This window comes from Grampus griseus (genome assembly GCF_964374135.1).
Source record: "Grampus griseus genome assembly, chromosome: 2".
NCBI lineage: Eukaryota > Metazoa > Chordata > Mammalia > Artiodactyla > Delphinidae > Grampus > Grampus griseus.
The window spans coordinates 114,615,708-114,633,972 of NC_139018.1; the positions used below are offsets into that span (position 1 = coordinate 114,615,708).

At 41.5% G+C, this 18,265-nt stretch overlaps 1 protein-coding gene across 1 annotated transcript in view; it reads left to right on the forward strand.

Moving 5' to 3' along the window:
- Positions 1-17,761, forward strand: part of SENP8 (SUMO peptidase family member, NEDD8 specific) — a 40,904-nt gene extending 23,143 nt beyond the window's left edge. Inside the window, exon 3 of the transcript XR_014296292.1 lies at positions 17,578-17,761. The gene's annotated coding sequence lies outside the window, so the exon portion shown is untranslated. The remainder of the gene's footprint in view (positions 1-17,577) is intronic.
- The last annotated feature ends 504 nt before the right edge of the window (positions 17,762-18,265 follow it).

The window sequence follows — 18,265 nt, forward strand, 5'->3', positions numbered from 1 at the left end:
TAATTCAACATCTAAATATTAAGAGAATCGGTTACTCAGTTCTGTGAGATCTCTTCCATTCACCATGCAAAGACTTTCCCAGCTATAACTTTTGCCAATACTTGATAAAATGGTGTTAGTCCATTTTCCCCCATCTGATTCCCGGAGTGCTTTAAGAAAGGGGGAATATTAAATAACTTCATCAAAATAAATGTCTTGGTGGACATCTTAGTTTGCTCAGTGAGTGGGCTGCCTTGCTACTCTGGACTCATAACAAGCTTTCCTTCACCTCATCTATTAGCCATGCACACACTCTTTCCTTATATCCAAAGTTCTGTGGTTTTAAAACTTATAGCTGATAACTTCCCAAGATTACCTGGTTTTTCAGATAAATATTTCTGCTTTCTGATAGTCATTTTTCCTCTCCTCTCTATCCTTAATCTGACAATTGCTTTCAGTTAGTCATGGTGATTTGAGGACTATTGTATCTGAAACGTACAGACAAAGTTGGTTTATTTTTGAGATATAAAGGAGAAAAAGTGACCTTTCTCAGCCCTTTCACTTAATTCAAAATGCAGACAATGTAACTTTTAAAATGTGGAGCTAAGAGTAAAAAAGAAAAGCTATCCCTCCTAAATCATGGATATGTTTTTTCAGAGTTATTTCAGATAATTAATAATTTAAATGATACGTTAGATGCACATATTCTATTTCTAATGAGAATTAGATTGCAATGTGTATGGGACTTGAAAGCCAAAGATTAGCTTCAGCCATGAAACTTATTTCAGCTACCTCCCCAGCCTAACCCTGCCCCCAGCCCGCATGGCCCAAAATAACCTCACCACTCAGTGACCACAGAGGCAGTAACCCAGTTCCTTTTAGTCGGGAAGGGAAAACCCGACTAAAGTGTAAATAAGTACAGGTCACATAGCAGGCCTCAGTGAACACAAGTTGAAACTAAAAGTCAAAGAGAAAGCTACCAAAAAAGTTTCCATTTCAAGTCAGTATATTTGGGATAAAAAAGTGTACCTAATGGAAGCTGGGAGCAGGAAAAAAAGATTAGGAACTGGCAATCAGCCATTGAGGTGAAATAGGGAGGAAGGGACAGCAAAAGGACACAGGTTGCTGAGGCCAGGAGTGTAGATATGATAAGAAAGCAATATTGTTTAAATAACTGTTGACTTAGGCATCTAGTCTAGACTGCGAAAGGGTCAGATTCTCTCTGGGAAAAGTTGTTGTCTTTCTGATAATGAATAGTACAAAGTATGTCTGTTTAAGTGTCAGATTGTCTCCCTCTTAAGATAGTACATATGGGAGCAATCTTTCCTGACTCCCTAAGATTCGTGCCAGAAATAAATTATTTTTTGAACTATACTAGTAAAGCCTAAAAAAAAGAAAAAGGCTAAATCTAAGGTCTCCTTTTCCAGATACATAGCATGATTGGATTGTACCACAGGTTAGTCTACTTCTGTAAAACTTTTGAGTATGCCATTTGTAAGTGTTAGCATTGTAAATGACAGGAGAACTTGAGTCTACTTGTAATACTTCACTAGATACTATAAAAGCCTGTAAGTTATACACCTGCTTGACCATATACCATTGATATTACATGATACACAATAGGGAAAAGATCTTTTGCTGGTATTGTGCTCCCTTCTTTTAGAGTCAAAAGGATCTAGTGTGCAGAATTCAATTTAAAAATATTCAGTGGGTAAGCAGTTTATTCAAAAGTGGATTGAGCAGTTATTACACTGAACCCCTGCTTTCAAATATCCTGTTGTATTGATCCATAAGTAACTCACACTTGTCCAACCTGTGTCTCATATGGAATTGAAAGGTCACCATATATAAACCCAGCTTCAGATGGTAGTCAAAAATATCATTGAGTTTTCTATTTAACACTGTCCAGATCAAAATATTTCTGCCCTTTGGCTAGATAGCTGTTGAAGTTCCTAAGCACTAGTCCTAATTGGATCAGAATAATTTAAAAACAAGTGGATTATATTTCTGATATGTCTTATTATTTTTATCTATAGTTTTTACTATATCCATATTGACTATATGTTTTAATAATAGGTATTCCATTGAAATGGCAAACTCATATGGTTATTTACTGATACTGAAATTTTTTTCTTCCATCACTTAGAAAAAGGGAAAATAGTTACAGAAATTTACATGCTATGGTGTGGGAAAGAGCATGAATGTTGCAAATCCAAGCACTATCAGTTATACACTTATAGTCTTGGGCAAGTTTCAGATTCAGTAGCCTCATCTGCAAAACGAAGTGTTGTAGTCTGTTTAAGCAGGTACAATGAGGATTCAGTATGGTGTGTAAAGCATATAGTACACACAAAAATAAACCTGTTTCTCTGTCCTACTACCAGTCCATTTTAAGACTAGCAGCAAGTTTGAAAACTTAGTTTTATAGTGCACCCATTCAGCTGTGTGAAAAATGGCCTGATAAATACTGTTATGTCAAAAGAGAAAACTTACTCAAGGGTGGTAAATGACAACTAACCTTTGTATCACTCTATAACGTGCAAAGTACTTTATATACGTTATTATATATAATTATAATCTCATTTAATTGTCAAGTTTTTTCCAGGTATTATTTTTGTATTGAATTATGGTTGATTTACAGTGTTTCAGGTGTATAGCAAAGTGATTCAGTTATACATGTATATATTCTTTTTCAGATTTTTTTCCATTTTCTATTATAGGTTATTACAAGATATTAAGTATAGTTCCCTGTGCTATACAGTGGGTCCTTGTTCTTTACCAATCTTATATATAGTAGTGTGTATCTGTTAATCCCAGATTCCTAATTTATCCCTCACCCCCACTTTCCCCTTTGGTGACCATAAGTTTGTTTTCTGTCTTGTGAGTCTTTTTCTGTTTTGTAAATTAGTTCATTGTGTCATGTTTTGAAATTCTGCATATAAGTGATATGTGATATTTGTCTTTGACTTCACTTAATATGATAATCTCTAGGCTCATCTATGTTGCTTCCATATATATATATATGAATATACCATATCTTCTTTATCCATTCATCTGTCGATGGACATTTAGGTTGCTCCAATGTCTAGGCTGTTGTAAATAATGCTGCTGTGAAAATTGGGGTGCATGTATCTTTTCAAATTAGAGTCTCCTCCCTATGTATGCAGGATTGGGATTGCTGTATCATATGGTAACTCTATTTTTAGTTTTATAAGGAACTCCACACTGTTCTCCATAGTGGCTGCACCAGTTTCCATTCCCACCAACAACGTAGGAGGGTTCCCTTTTCTCCACACCCTTTGTTGACTTTTTAATGATGGCCATTCTGACCGGTGACCAGTGAGGTGTAACCTCATTGTAGTTTTGATTTGCATTTCTCTAATAATTAGCGATGATAAGCATCTTTTCATGTGTCTGTTAGTCATCTGTATGTCTTCTTTGGGGAAATGTCTCTTTAGGTCTTCTGCCCGTTTTTTGATTGGATTGTTTGTTTTGTTGTTGTTTTGACATTGAGCTGTATGACTGTATGAGCTGTTTGTATATTTTGGAAATTAATCTCTTGTCAGTTGCATTATTTGCAAATATTTTCTCCCATTCTGTAGGTTGTCTTTTTGTTTTGTTTATGGTTTCCTTTGCTGTGCAAAAGCTTGTAAGTTTAATTAGGTCCCATTTGTTTATTTTTGCTTTTGTTTCCACTCTAGGAGACAGTTCCAGAAAAATCCTGTTGTGATTTAGGCCTGTGTTTCCCTTTAGGAGGTTTATAGTATCCAGTCTTATGTTTAGGTCTTTAATCCATTTTGAGTTTATTTTTTTATGGTGTTAGAGAATGTTCTAATTTAATTCTTTTATATGTAGCTGTCCAGTTTTCCCAGCACCACTTATTGAAGAGACTGTCTTTTCTACATTGTATATTCTTGCCTCCTTTGTTGTACATTAACTGATCATAAGTTCATGGGTTTATTTCTGGGCTTTCTGTCCTGTTCCATTGATCTATGTGTTTGTTTTTGTGCCAGTGCCATACTGTTTCGATTACTGTAGCTTTGTTGTATAGTCTACAGTCAAGAAGCCTGATTCCTCCAGCTCCATTCTTAAGATTGTTTTAGCTATTCAGGGTCTTCTGTGTTTCTGTACAAGTTTAAAATTTTTTTGTTCTAGTTCTTTGAAAAATGCCATTGGTAATTTGGTAGGGATTGCATTGAATCTGTAGATTGCCTTAGATAATATGGTCATTTTAATATTGATTCTTCCAATCCAAGAACATTGTATATCTTTCCACCTGTTTGTGTCATCTTCAATTCTTTCATCAGCGTCTTATAGTTTTCAGAGTACAGGGGTTTTTTTTGCCTCCTTAGGTAGGTTTATTCCTAGGTATTTTATTCTTTTTGATGTGATGGTAAACGGGGTTGTTGCCTTAATTTCTCTTTCTGATATTTCATTGTTAGTGAATAGGAACTGTTTATTAATTTTGTATCCTGCAACTTTACTGAATTCATTGATGAACTCTAATAGTTTTGTGGTAGCACCTTTAGGATTTTCTATGTATAGTATCATGTGATCTGCAAACAGTGACAGTTTTACTTCTTTTCCAGTTTAGATTCCTTTTATTTCTTTTTCTTCTCTGATTGTTGTGGCTAGGACTTCTAAAACCATGTTGAATAAAAGTGGCAAGAGTGAGCATCCTTGTCTAATTCCTGACCTTAGCGGGAATGCTTTCAGCTTTTCACCATTGAGCATGATGTTAGCTGTGGGTTTGTCATATGTGACCTTTATTATGTTCAGGTAGGTTCCCTCTGTGCCTACTTTCTGGAGAGTTTTTTTCATAACTGAATGTTGAATTTTATCAAAAGCTTTTTCTGCATCTGTTGAGATGATCATATGGTTTTTATTCTTCAGTTTGTTAATGTGGTGTATCACATTGATTGAATTGCAGATATTGAAAAATCCTTGCATCCCTGGGATGAATCCCACTTGATCATGGTGTATGATCCTTTTAATGTATTGTTGGAGTTGGTTTGCTAGTATTTTGTTGAGAATTTTTGCATCTATGTTCATCAGTGATATTGGCCTGTAATTGTCTTTTTTGTGTGATATCTTTGTCTGGTTTTGGTCTCAAGGTGATGATGGTGGCCTCATAGAATGAGTTCAGAAGTGTTTCTTCCTCTGCAATTTTTGGAATAGTTTCAGAAGGATAGGTGTTAACTCTTCTCTAAATGTTTAGTAGAATTCACCCGTGAAGCCATCTGGTCCTGGACATTTGTTTGTTGGGATTTTTAAATTACTGATTCACTTTCAGTACTGCTAATTGGTCTGTTCATATTTTCTATTTCCTCCTAGTTTGGTCTTGTGGATTGTACCTTTCTAAGAATTTGGCTATTTCTTCTAGGTTGTACATTTTATTGGTATATAATTGTTCATAGTAGTCTCTTATCATTCTTTGTACTTCTGTGATGTCGGTTGTAACTTCTTTTTCATTTCTGATTTTATTGATTTGTGCCCTCTCTCTTTTTTTCTTGATGAGTCTGGCTAAATGTTCATCAATTTTGTTTATCTTTTCAAAGAACCAGCTTTTCGACTCATTGATTTTTTTTTTCTTTGCCTCTATTTCATTTATTTCTGCTCTGATATTTGTGATTTATTGCCTTCTACTGACTTTGGGTTTTGTTTGTTCTTCTTTCTCTAGTTGCTTTAGGTATAAGATTAGGTTCTTTATTTGAGATTTTTCTCATTTCCTGAGATAAGCATGTATCGCTATAAACTTCCCTCTTAGAACTGCTTCTGCTGAGTCCCATAGGTTTTGGATCATCGTATTTTTGTTTTCATTTGTCTCTAGGTTTTTTGGGGGGTTTTTTTTGCGGTATGCGGGCCTCTCACTGTTGTGGCCTCTCCCGTTGCGGAGCACAGGCTCAGGATGCGCAGGCTCAGCGGCCTTGGCTCACGGGCCCAGCCACTCCGCAGCATGTGGGATCTTCCCAGACCGGGGCACGAACCCGTGTCCCCTGCATCGGCAGGTGGACTCTCAACCACTGCGCCACGAGGGAAGCCCTGTCTTTAGGTATTTTTTGATTTCTTCTTTGATTTCTTCAGTGATCCATTGATTGTTTAGTAGCATATTGTTTAGCCTCCGACATGTTTGTGTCTTTTGCAGTTTTTTTTTTTTTTGTCTCATAGTGTCGTGGTTGGGGGGAAAAAAAGATGCTTCATACGATTTCGATTTTGTGAAATTTACCAAGGTGTGTTTTGTGGCCTAGCATGTGATCTATCCTGGAGAATGTTCCATGTGTACATGAAAAGAATGTGTATTTTGCTGCTTTCGGATATAATGATCTATAAATATCATCTGGCCTAATGTGTTATTTAAGGTCTGTGTTTCTTTATTGATTTTCTGTCTGGATGATCTGTCCATTGATATAAGTGGGGTGTTAAAAAGCCCCCTACTGGGCTTCCCTGGTGCTGCAGTGGTTGAGAGTCCACCTGCCAATGCAGGGGACACGGGTTTGTGCCCCAGTCTGGGAAGATCCTACATGCCGCAGAGCAGCTGGGCCCGTGAGCCATGGCCCCTGAGCCTGCGCGTCCGGAGCCTGTGCTCCGCAATGGGAGAGGCCACAACAGTGAGAGGCCCGCGTACAGCAATAAAAAAAAAAAAAAAAAGCCCCCTACTATTCTGTTACTGTTGATTTCTCCTTTTGTTTCTGTTAATATTTGCCTTATATATTGAGATGTTCCTGCGTTGGGTGCATGTGTGTGTGTATGTGTGTATATATATATATATATATATATTTACAATTGTTATATCTTCTTCTTCGATTGATCCCTTGATCATTATGTAGTATCCTTCTTTGTCTCTTGTAACAGTCTTTATTTTAAAGTCTATTTTGGGACTTCCCTGGTGGTGTAGTGGTTGAGAGTCTGCCTGCCGATGCAGGGGACACAGGTTTGTGCCCCGTTCCAGGGAGATCCCACATGCCGCGGAGCGGCTGGGCCCGTGGGCCATGGCCACTGAGCCTGCGGTCCAGAGCCTGTGCTCCGCAACGGGAGAGGCCGTGGCAGTGAGAGGCCCACGTACCACCAATAAATAAATATAAAGTCTATTTTGGCTGATATAAGCATTGCTACTCTGGCTTTCTTTTGATTTCCATTTGTGTGGAATACCTTTTTCCTTCTCCTCACTTTCAGTCTGTATGTGTCTCTAGATCTGTGAGTCTTTTGTAGGCAGCATATATACGGGTCTTTTTTTATATCCATTCAGCCAGTCTGTGTTTTGGTTGGAGCATTTAGTCTGTTTATATTTAAGATAATTATCATTTTTTTTTTTTCTGCTATGTTGGGTCTTTTGTTGCTGCACGTAGGCTTTCTCTAGTTGTGGTGAGCAGAGGCTACTTTCTGTTGCAGTGCCTGGGTTTCTCATTGCAGTGGCTTCTCTTGTTGTGGAGCATGGGCTCTAGGTGCATGGGCTTCAGTAGTTGTGGCACACGGGTTCAGTAGTTGTGGCTTGTGGGCTCTAGAGTGCAGGCTCAGTAGTTGTGGCGCACGGGCTTTGTTGCTCCGCGGCATGTGGGATCTTCTCAGACCAGGGCTCAAACCCATGACCCCTGCATTGGCAGGTGGATTCTTTTCTTTTTTTTTTCTTTTGCAGTACGCGGGCCTCTCACTGTTGTGGCCTCTCCCATTGCGGAGCACAGGCTCCAGACGTGCAGGCTCAGCGGCCATGGCTTATGGGCCCAACCGTTCCGCGGCATCTGGGATCTTCCCGGACCGGGGCACGAACCCGCGTCCCCTGCATCAGCAGGCGGACTCTCAACCACTGCGCCACCAGGGAAGCCTGGCAGGTGGATTCTTAACCACTGCGCCGCCAGGGAAATCCTCGATATGTATGTTCTTAATGCCATTTTATTAACTGTTTTGAATTTGTTTTTGTAGGTCTTCCCCCCACCCTTTCTTCTTTTGTTCTCTATTTTGTGACTTGATGGCTATCTTTAGTGTTATATTTGGATTCCTTTTTCTTTTTTGGGGTGTATATCTAGTATAGATTTTTGGTTTGCCATTACCATGAGGTTTTTGTATAGCAGTGTATTATATACATGATTGTTTTCAATTGCTGATCTCTTAATTTCAAGTGCATTTAAAATACCCTGCATTTGTATTCACCCCTCACGATTACTGGTTTTGATATCATGTTTTACATCTAATTGTTTTGTGTATCCCTTAAATGCTTATTGTGGATACAGATGATTTTACTACTTTTGTCTTTTAACCTCCATACTGCCTTTGTGTGTGGATGATTTCCTACCTTTACTATATGTTTGCCTTTACCAGTGAGCTTTTTCATTCCATAATTTTCTTGTTCCTAAACATAGCCTTTTATTTTTCACCTAGATAAGTTCCTTTAACATGTGTTGTAAAGCTGGTTTGGTGGTGCTGAATTCTTTTAGCTTTTGCTTGTCTCTAAAGCTTTTGATTTCTCCATCAAATCTGAATGAGAGCCTTGCTGGGTAGAGTATTTTTGGTTGTACGTTTTTCCTTTCATCACTTTAAGTATATCGTGCCACTCCCTTCTTGCCTGCAGAATTTTTGCTGAAAAATCAGCTTATAGCCTTACAGGAGTTCCCTCGTATATTGTTTGTTGCTTTTCCCTTGCTGCTTTTGTATTCTCTTTTTATCTTTAATTTTTGTAATGTTGATTAAAATGTGTCTTGGTTGTTCTCTTTGGGTTAATCCTGTGTGGGCCTCTGTGCTTCCTGGACTTAGGTGACTGTTTCCTTTCCCAGGTTAGGGAGGTTCTCCTTCTGGGACCCCTATAATGCAAATATTAGTGTGCCTGATGTTGTCCCAGAGGTCTCTTAAACTGTCCTCATTTCTTTTCATTCTTTTATCTTTTTTCTGTTTAACTGCAGTGATTTCCACCCTTCTGTCTTCCAGCTCACTAATCTGTTCTTCTGAATCCTTTAGTCTACTATTGATTCCTTCTAGTGTATTTTTCATTCCAGTTATTGTATTGCTCATCTCTGTTTGATTGTTCTTTATATTTTCTAACTCTTTGTTAAAAACTTCTAACTTCTCGCTCTGTGCATCCATTCTCCTCCCGAGTTCTTTGATCATCTTTAAGATCATTACTCTGAACTCTTTCTCAGGTAGATTGCCTATCTCCACTTCACTTAGTAGTTGTTCTGCAGTTTTATCTTGTTCCTTCACCTGGAACATATTTTTCTGCCACCTAATGTTGTCTCAGTTGCTGTTTGCATTTTATGTATGTCATAGGTTACCTACGTTTCTCAACCTTGGAGACATGACCCTCTGTAGGAGGCAGCCTGTGCATCCCCGCAGTGCATTCCTCTCTCATCACCCAGGCTATATGCTCTAGAGGTTCCCCCTAAGAGGGCTGCATGGGTCCTTCTGTGTAGCGGGCTGACTGTATGGGCTGTCTGGTAGGCTTGGTTAGCCTCTAGTCCGGTTGGTTAACGGGCCCTACTTTGCGCGGATTCTGCTGTATGTTGTTTAGCAGGGCCTGGTCCTGAGGTCGCTGGTTACGGAATCCTAGGGAGCCCCAGGGCTAGTGCTGTCTCGCTGGTAGGTAGAGTCAGGGTCCTGAAGACTCTGGGGCTGTTGCCCACCTACTGGCAGGTGAAACCAGATCCTGGGGTTGGTGCTGGGCTTCTGGCAGGCAGAGCTGGTTCCTGAAGTCTGGCTGCAGGGCCCAGGGATCCCAGATCTCATTTCAGATCATTGGTGGGAGAGGGCCAGTTCCTGACACAGTTGGGTATGGGGTCTGGAGTGTCCTGAAGGTTGCGTTGCCCTGCTGGTGGGCAAAGGCAGGGCCCAGCCGGTCCCAGGGTAGGGTCTGGCCTGTGTTTCAGGATCATAATTTTCTTGCTTCTGATGTCTGCTCCCCGGTGGGTGAAACTGGTCTAGAGGCTTGTGCAAGCTTTCCTGGTGGGAGGTGCTGGTGCCTGTCCACTGGTTTGTGGAGCTGGGTCTTGGCCCTCTGGTGGGCTAGGCCATGACTAGGGGAGTGTCTAGAGGTGGCTGTGATCTCTTTAGTCTTTAGGCCACCTGTCTGCCAATGGGTAGGGCTGTGTCCCCACCCAGTTAGTTGTTTGGCCTGAGTCATCCTAGCACTAGAGCCTACAGGCTATTGAGTGGGGCCAGGGCTTGGCACTAATGAGCCAATATGGCAGCTGCCGGGAGTGTTCTTGAGGTTGAATGTTCCCCAATACGTCTGCCACCAGTGTCTGTGTCCCCAGGGTGAGCCACAGCCACCCTCCCACGTCTCCAGGAGACTCTAAGACCAAGAGGTAGGTCTGGCCCAGGCTCCTATCAAATTACTGCTTTTGCCTTGGGTCCCAGTATGCATGAGATTTTGCGTGCCCCCTTTAAGAGTGAAGTCTCTGTTTCCCCTAGTACTGTGGGGCTCCTGTAATTAAGCCCCACTGGCCTTCAAAGCCAAATGCTCTGGGGGCTCATCTTCCCGGTGCCAGACTCCCAGGCTGAGCAGCCTGATGTGGAGCTCAGAATTCTCACTCCTGTAGCAGAACCTCTGCAGTATAATTATTCTCCAATCTGTGGGTCTTCTACCCAGGGGGTATGGAATTTAATTATATCACGAGTCCACACCTCCTCCCCTACTCATTGTGGTTCCTTCTTTATGCCTTTAGTTGTAGAAAATCTTTTCTGGTAGGTTCCAGTATTTTTTCATCAATGGTTGTTCTGTAGATAGTTGTGATTTTGTTGTGCTTGTGAGAGGAGGTGAGCTCAGGGTCTTTCTACTCCACCATCTTGGTTGTTCCTTATTATTCTGATTTTATAGATAAGAAACAAACTTAGTGGAGCTCAGTCACATGATTTCAAGTGACAGGGCCATGACTCAAGTGCAGGGCCTCCATCTCCCCTTCTCACAGTCTTTCCACTTGTACCTTTCTCCCTCTTCCAGAAAATGATAGCAAAAACTCCTTGCTTGAACATTTTAAATGTAATCTTGCCTCACTTTATAAATGTCCTAAATTCAGCAAGTATATTACAGAAACCAATAGTGAGAAACTGTCATCTCAATTAACTGCTAGGTAACAAAATGTATATAATAACTGGCTTTGTTTTATATATTAGATCATATTTGGATCAGCTCCTGACATCAATGTACTGACCTAAAGCATTTTAAAAGCTCTACATTGTACTTCCTTTCAGATTTCATGTATATGAAAGATGGGAAGTAGAACAAGAGCAGCAGCCTGGGGAAAACTCATACAAAAGAAAGGACTTAAAGGAATTGAGTCAAATAAATGGTACTAAGCAAAGGTGGTACACTGTACAAAACTGGGGAAATTGGTCACTAATTTCCAAAATGAAGCAAGTGAAACTCCACCAAGGAAAAAATCAAGTGCCAGATGCATTTAAATTAAGTCTTCTTGTGTAAGGAAAACATACGTGTCAGAGTGTCAAAGGAGGAGGTAGCCAACTAGAGTGTTAGTACTAGGGAAGAGTTACCATTACTCAGGAAAAAATTCATCTCGGATCCTGCAGTTTGGGATAAAAGCCAGAAGAATTACTGCCTGGCTCTTTTCCCTCCATGTACCAAAACAGAGCAACCTGTATTTAGAAGAAAACCTGTCCCCCACGACGCAGGCTAGGACAAGTTTCTCTGCCCTTGGCCATGCTTCCCTTGCCAGCTCACACTCTAGCTCTCCACAGCTACTGCCTCAGTCTTCGTTCCACAAACCTGTGAAGCCCTCACCTCCTCCCACACTCTCCAACTTCAGAGAGAAAATAGGAACTGTCATGAACTTCAACTTTCCTGACACCAAATCTACAAATCTAACTATATCTATACCCACCTTTGAGCCTTCCTCACGCCTATCGCATTGACCCTCATAGCTATGGCTAATGCCTTCACCTGTGCACAGGGATTTTTATGCAGACAGTTCCTTCACACACAGCAGCAGCAGCAGCAGGACCCTCTCTCTACTGGCTCTTTTCCATCAGCATTTAGATGTACATATGTATTAAATCTCCCCATCTTTAAAAATAAATAAAAGCATGACCTCATGTCTCTCTCTAGATATTGACCTTTTGCTTTCTTCCTCTTTACAGCCAGATCTAAAGTGTCAGTTTCTCACCTCCTGCCCACTTCTCAACCCACGGTAATCTAGACTCTGTGCCCACCACTCTACAAAAAATTCTCAACAAGAGCACTAATGGTTCTCATTTTACTAGTCCTCCTAGCAACATTAAACCCTCCTTTTCAAACAACTCTTCCTTTAATTGATGTGATACCTAGTTTTTCTAGTACTTCCTTGACCACTCTTTCTTACTTGCCAGTTTCTTGTCTATTTGCTGCAGATTCTCAGGTTTTTGTTCCCATATCCCTTTTCTCATTCTGTACACACTTCCTAGGCTCTCCCATCCTTTCCCCAGGCCAGTGATAGATTTGGGCATATCAGACCTATACTTCTCTCCTGACCTCTGCCGAACTTCTACCTGAATATCCATTTACCAGCCTACATCTTCCCTTGGATATTTCACAGGCAACTCAAACCCAACAAATCCCAAAGCTCAACTCATCTTTCCCCATCAAATCTGCTCTATCAGTATTTCTACCTCAGGAAATGGCACCACTGCCCCACCCAATTCTAGCCAGAAATCTAGGAGTCATCCTTTACTTGTCTCTCTCTCGCACACGCTTCACATTTCCCAGTCTCCTAGTCGTGTTGATTCTACATCTTGAATATCCTTAACTCCATGGATTTCTCTCACCAATGCCACCACTGTCATCCGGGCAACCATCATCTCTCATCTGGACTGCCACAATATCTTGTAAAGTAGTCCTCCAGTGTTCACACATATTGTCCATCCCCCAGTCGGTTTCATATCCTGCCAATATCTTTAATAAAGCTCTGCACAATCTGGCCTCTTCCTGCTTCTCCTGCCTCTCTATGAGCTAGATCCCTCTTGCCCTATTTTATTGTTCCCCAACTCTGCAGACCTTCTTTTAGTTCCTCCAGCAGAGCACATTCTTTTCTCCCCTTAAAGCCTTCCTACTTGCTGTTCTCTCCCCCTCTAACTCTCCAGCACTCTTCATCAGGGAAATTCCTATGGAATCTCTTCCTCAGGGAAATCTTCCCTGATGCACCAGACTAATTTGCTTTCCTTGTTAAACAATACCCTAGAATCATGAACCCTTCCAGTGTGCCCAAATCACCTATAATTTTTGGTGGTGTAAAATTACAGGTGATTTATAGTGGCAAGATTTTCCAGTCTTGCCACTAAACTAGAAGCCCTGGAGGCCAGGGACGATGTCTCATCACCACTGAATCCATGCTGCTTAGTATAGTGCCTGGCGCATAGACACTGGTTATTATTCGTTGAATAACTAAATACAAATATAGAAGCAATTTATCAAAAAAAAGCCCATCTTTCCATGGTATTAAAGCAGAAATCAAAATGCCCTGTTAATCAGCATAACTTTTCATGCTTGCATAATACCAAGCTATTGTTGGGGGAGGGTTTGACAAACTTAAGCAACCTGACAAAGAACAAGGAACTCGCTAAACGTGTAACTCTAACCATGGACATCTCTTCAACTTATCTGCTGATTTTTTAGAGATTTTCACATTTTACATAGTTATAATCCATGCATAAGCACTATTTTAATTCTGCTTTTTACAAATTTCCTCCCTTAATCATTGTCTACTTGTTATGTTTAATGGTAACCTGGGGTTACAACAGGTTAATAGGTCATAACTTTCATAGTCGTTTCCTCCCCAAAGTTAGGTGTTTTTTTTTTGGTTAGTTCCGATGTTGTTATGAATGGCATTGCTGCAAACACTCTTCATAAACAACTTTTTCATTCCAAATTATCTCCTTGAGGAATACAAAAGTGGAGTTGAGACATCAAAGCATATGAGCAATTTATTTCCCTTCATATAGATATCCAGAGAGTTCTCAAAAGAGAATCAATGTGCAAGTACCATTAATAATGTATAATAAAAACCTATGTTTAGGGCTTCCCTGGTTGCGCAGTGGTTGAGAGTCTGCCTGCCAATGCAGGGGACACGGGTTCGTGCCCCTGTCCGGGAAGATCCTACATGCCGCGGAGCGGCTGGGCCCGTGAGCCATGGCCACTGAGCCTGCGTGTCCGGAGCCTGTGCTCCACAATGGGAGAGGCCACAACAGTGAGAGGCCCGCGTACCGCAAAAAAAAAAAAAAAAAAAAATCTATGTTTAATTCTGTGTAGCCATACCAACACTGGGTTTTATACTTATTTAAGTTTAAATTTTCTTGAAGTTTAATAGATAATAACTAACATTTATTGAGCTCTTTCTATGTGTCAGGGACTTATAAGGATTTGATGTAAATTTCCAACTTAATAATAACCATAAAGCTCTAAGGTAGATGCTACTACTCTCCCCCTTTTAGAGATGAGAAGACTAAAGCTTAGAGTTGCCCAAGTGAATTAATGAGGTTTAAATGTAGATGTGCTGATTCCAGAACCTCTGCTCTTAACCACTGTGATACACTGCTGTATGGTTTGTTAGTGGTAATGCTTTTTTTTCTGTTTTATTTACCCAAAAGGAAAAACTACTATTAAAAACAAAAACTGAATGTAGCTTTTCTGACTTCAGGAGTGTCGCATAATTTATTGCTAGAGAGCTTGTTGTTTTGTTGAAGTAAATATCTTGATGGACCTTTTTGGTTGAGAAAGGTCAACTCTCTGGGTTTAGCCTAAGTGGGCCAGGAGGATACAAAGAGAGATCAGTTACTCCAAATAATAAGATGAAAGAAATCTGAATTTTCATTGGATGCCCTAGAAAAAGAGAATGAGGCGTAGGAAAGAAAGTAGAGGGAGGTTGGTAAAAAGAACTGAGATGGGATACATGCCAGAAACACGGCAGGAGGCAGGGGCCTACTGGAGGACATGGCTGGTGAGAAGTTTCCTGAGAGAATGGCTGTCACATTGCTATAAGCAGTCATGTGTGCACTGAATTTGAAGTTTTCGGCTTTGTGCCATAGCCTTCCATTAACTCTAAATCTTTCATGCAATTTGGATACATCTGATTATCTTGGTGGTGGATCATTTGGAGGAATGAAGGATGAGGAGTGGCACATCATGGGCAAGAAGGCAATAGCTAAAGGAACAGGAGACAGTAGACAAGCAGACTGCATCGTGGTCTAACCCAGGAGACACAGAAGCAACCTTGGAAACTCTTGCAGAAATTGAGTCTCAGGACTGACCATAGTGGTTGGAAATGGGGCTCGGGCCATTTTTGTACTGAAAGAATAACCCTAAACATTAAATTGTTTGGAGTTGTCCAGGTTAGAAACTTCTGGGTTATATTCAAGTGGAAAAGAAATTTTGTTGAGCCACAGTAAAAGAAATGTGGTTTATTAGCAGCATTTGTCAGTCTCCTCCTTGCCGTATGGGAATTACCTTCCAGAACACCAGACTCTTCTGGGTTTCCTTGTGCTTTATCAGGCACTCATCAGTTTCCTTTGCTAGTTCCTCCTTTTCTTCCTGATCTCTTGATCACAGTGTGCCACAGGGCTCAGTCATCCATACTTTCCTCTATCAACGGACACTCAGTCCTTGGTGATCTCATCCAGTCTCTTGCTACTACATACCGTCCATCTGTTGACAGTTCCCAGATTTGTATTTCCTAGACTTCTCTCCTGAACTCCAGACACATATATCTATTGCCCACTTGACATCCCCACTGATACGTCTAAAACTCATCTCAAACTTTACATGTTCAATGGTACATTTCTGATCTTCCTCCCAAAAAATACACCACTCATGGCTTTCTTCATCTCAGTTGATGGCAGCTCTGTCCATCCTCTCAAGCCATAAAACATGAGTCATCCTTTATGACTCTTTTTCTGTTATCCTCCATCTCTAATTTGACAGGAAATTCTGTTGTTTCTACCATCAGAATATATCCAGAATCTGCCCATTTCCACCATCTCTGCTTCTACCACCTGAGTCAGAGCCTCTGTCATCTCTCAACACAATCACCCCAAAGTCTCCTAACTGACCTCCCTGCTTCCACCTTTCCCTGCCTCACAGCCAACGAAGATCCTTTTAAAGCCTATATAATTAAAGCGTATTATTCACTCCTTTGTCTCTCATTTCATTCAGAGTAAAAGCCAAAGTTCTTACGGTGGTCTTATCTGATCTTCACTGATTCCTGCTTTAGACAAAGATACATCTTGGTAAATCATAGTTCTTCGTTGCAGGCCAGGCTGTATCCATCCACTCTACCAACTGCCAAAAACAAAATGTTAAAAAGGTGAATGCAAGCCTAGCAAAATTACAGATCAGTAGCTTTTCTGCCTGTGGACAGATTGGACATTCCTTATTCAAAGCAGTGGTTGAGTAAGATGTGACTTGGGGGTGAGCGGGTAGAGAGAGAAATCCTGATATCAGCCACTTTCTTGCTAATGAGCACATTATCTGTAGTTTTGGTGTATCCTCTAGAGGTTTCTAATATGCAGAATGATCTACTTCTGAGCCTCTTTAGGCCATTAAGTTTAGGCCATTAAGTTCTTTGGCATTGATGACGAATTTCCTGTGGCAAGGAAATCATTTTTACTTTTGTCAGCTATTCTAAAAGTCAGTAGATTGATGCAGTTGGTTCTGAAAATACCTGCCAACATTCTGAGGTCCAAGCCCTTACCTCCTGCCTTCTGGACTAATGATTCTCAATCATGGGCCACTGTGTCCCCCAGGGGACATTTGGCAATGTCTGGAGATGTTTTTGGTTGTCACAGCTAAGGGTGGGAGGTGCTGCTGGCATCAGGTGGGCCAAGGATGTGGCCGAGCACCCACCAATGCACAGGACAAACCCCCCATAACAAAGGATTACGCAGCCCAAAATGGCAGTAGTGCTGAGGTTGAGAAACCGCCATCTAGACTATTCTGGCGGACTTTTAATCTACCTTGTGCCCCGTTGCCAAACCAGCATTCCTAAACCATCGCGTTTATCCATCACTCCTAAGTTCCAGTAGCCCCCATAGCTCTTCATTGCCTGAAAGATCAAGTCTCTCCTTCTCATCCTGGCGTTTAGATCCTGAGGTGTTTTGCACACTTAACGTATCCATTCCCTAGCAGGGACTCTGCTTCTCCTAAGCTTTCATTGGCACCATCCTTCGCACTACCATCCTTTTACTGACGTTAACCCCCCAAACACACAACCGGTGAGGACCCTCCCCACAGCTCTCCTCTGATCCAACTCTTACCCTCTGAAGTCCACACGTGTGGCACACCCCTTGCCACTGAGTCAGTCTATGCCACTCCCTTCTGTACATATCAGGGCTCACATGTCTACACTGTTATACAGCTATTCCCTCTATCTTGTCTCCTCAATAAACTCTTTGAAGGGGTCCATATTGTATTTCTGGCCTATCGATCTCAGTTTCCACAGCGTAAGGTGTGAAAACCATATTGTCGTATTGAGAGTTCCTTGTTGTGAGAGTCAAATAAGCATAAAAAGTACCTTGCGTAGGGCCTGGTACCCAGTTTATTGCTCAGAAAATTACAGAATCATAGTATCTATAGAAGCATACATGCAGGAGTCCATAGCAAGTGCTTAATAAATCTTTTAAATGTAATTACAGACTGGAGAGAGCATGCATTCAGACCAGCCTGGTATTTGGAACTAACAGCAAAGAAAAACTTCCATCAGAAATCCTACACCAATTAACACTCCTTCATGCTAGAGTGAATCCAGGAGCAGTGGGTGTCACATTTTCCCAAAGTGGAGCCTAAGCCAACCTTTCTGCATTTAACAAGTTAATGAACAGCTTGTGAGTAACACTTTGCCCACTCTGGCCCAATTTAGAAGGCTGCCAAAAGGATAAGATGTCAATATGCCACTCTCTGCTTTGCCGCGGTGCCAGCTGCATCCTGCCTAAGTGCTTCTGCCCTCAGCCACTGGAGAGCACGATGTCCTTAGAGAAGGCGGCACCAGTAGGATGAGGCTGCAGCGCGGGCCTGGCCTTTCCCCAGGCGGAAGAGAGCCTTGTCTCAGATCCTGTGAGAGAAGTGAGTGGGGCATGGTATTCTGAGCAGCCCAGGTTTGGCTTTGGGCCAGGCACTGAGTGGCAAACAAGAAGGAACACATTCCGGGAAGGCAAGGAGCCCTGCCAACGCGAAGGAGGACCAGCCAGCAGGGCCTGCTGGGCGCCAGGTGCTCCTTGGCTCTGTGGAGGTCAGGCACACAGAGGATAAACTCGGGTTTCTCTGGATTATCGTTTCAGAGGCTTAAACGCCTCCCTCCCCCTCACTTTCATGGGCAAAGCGTAT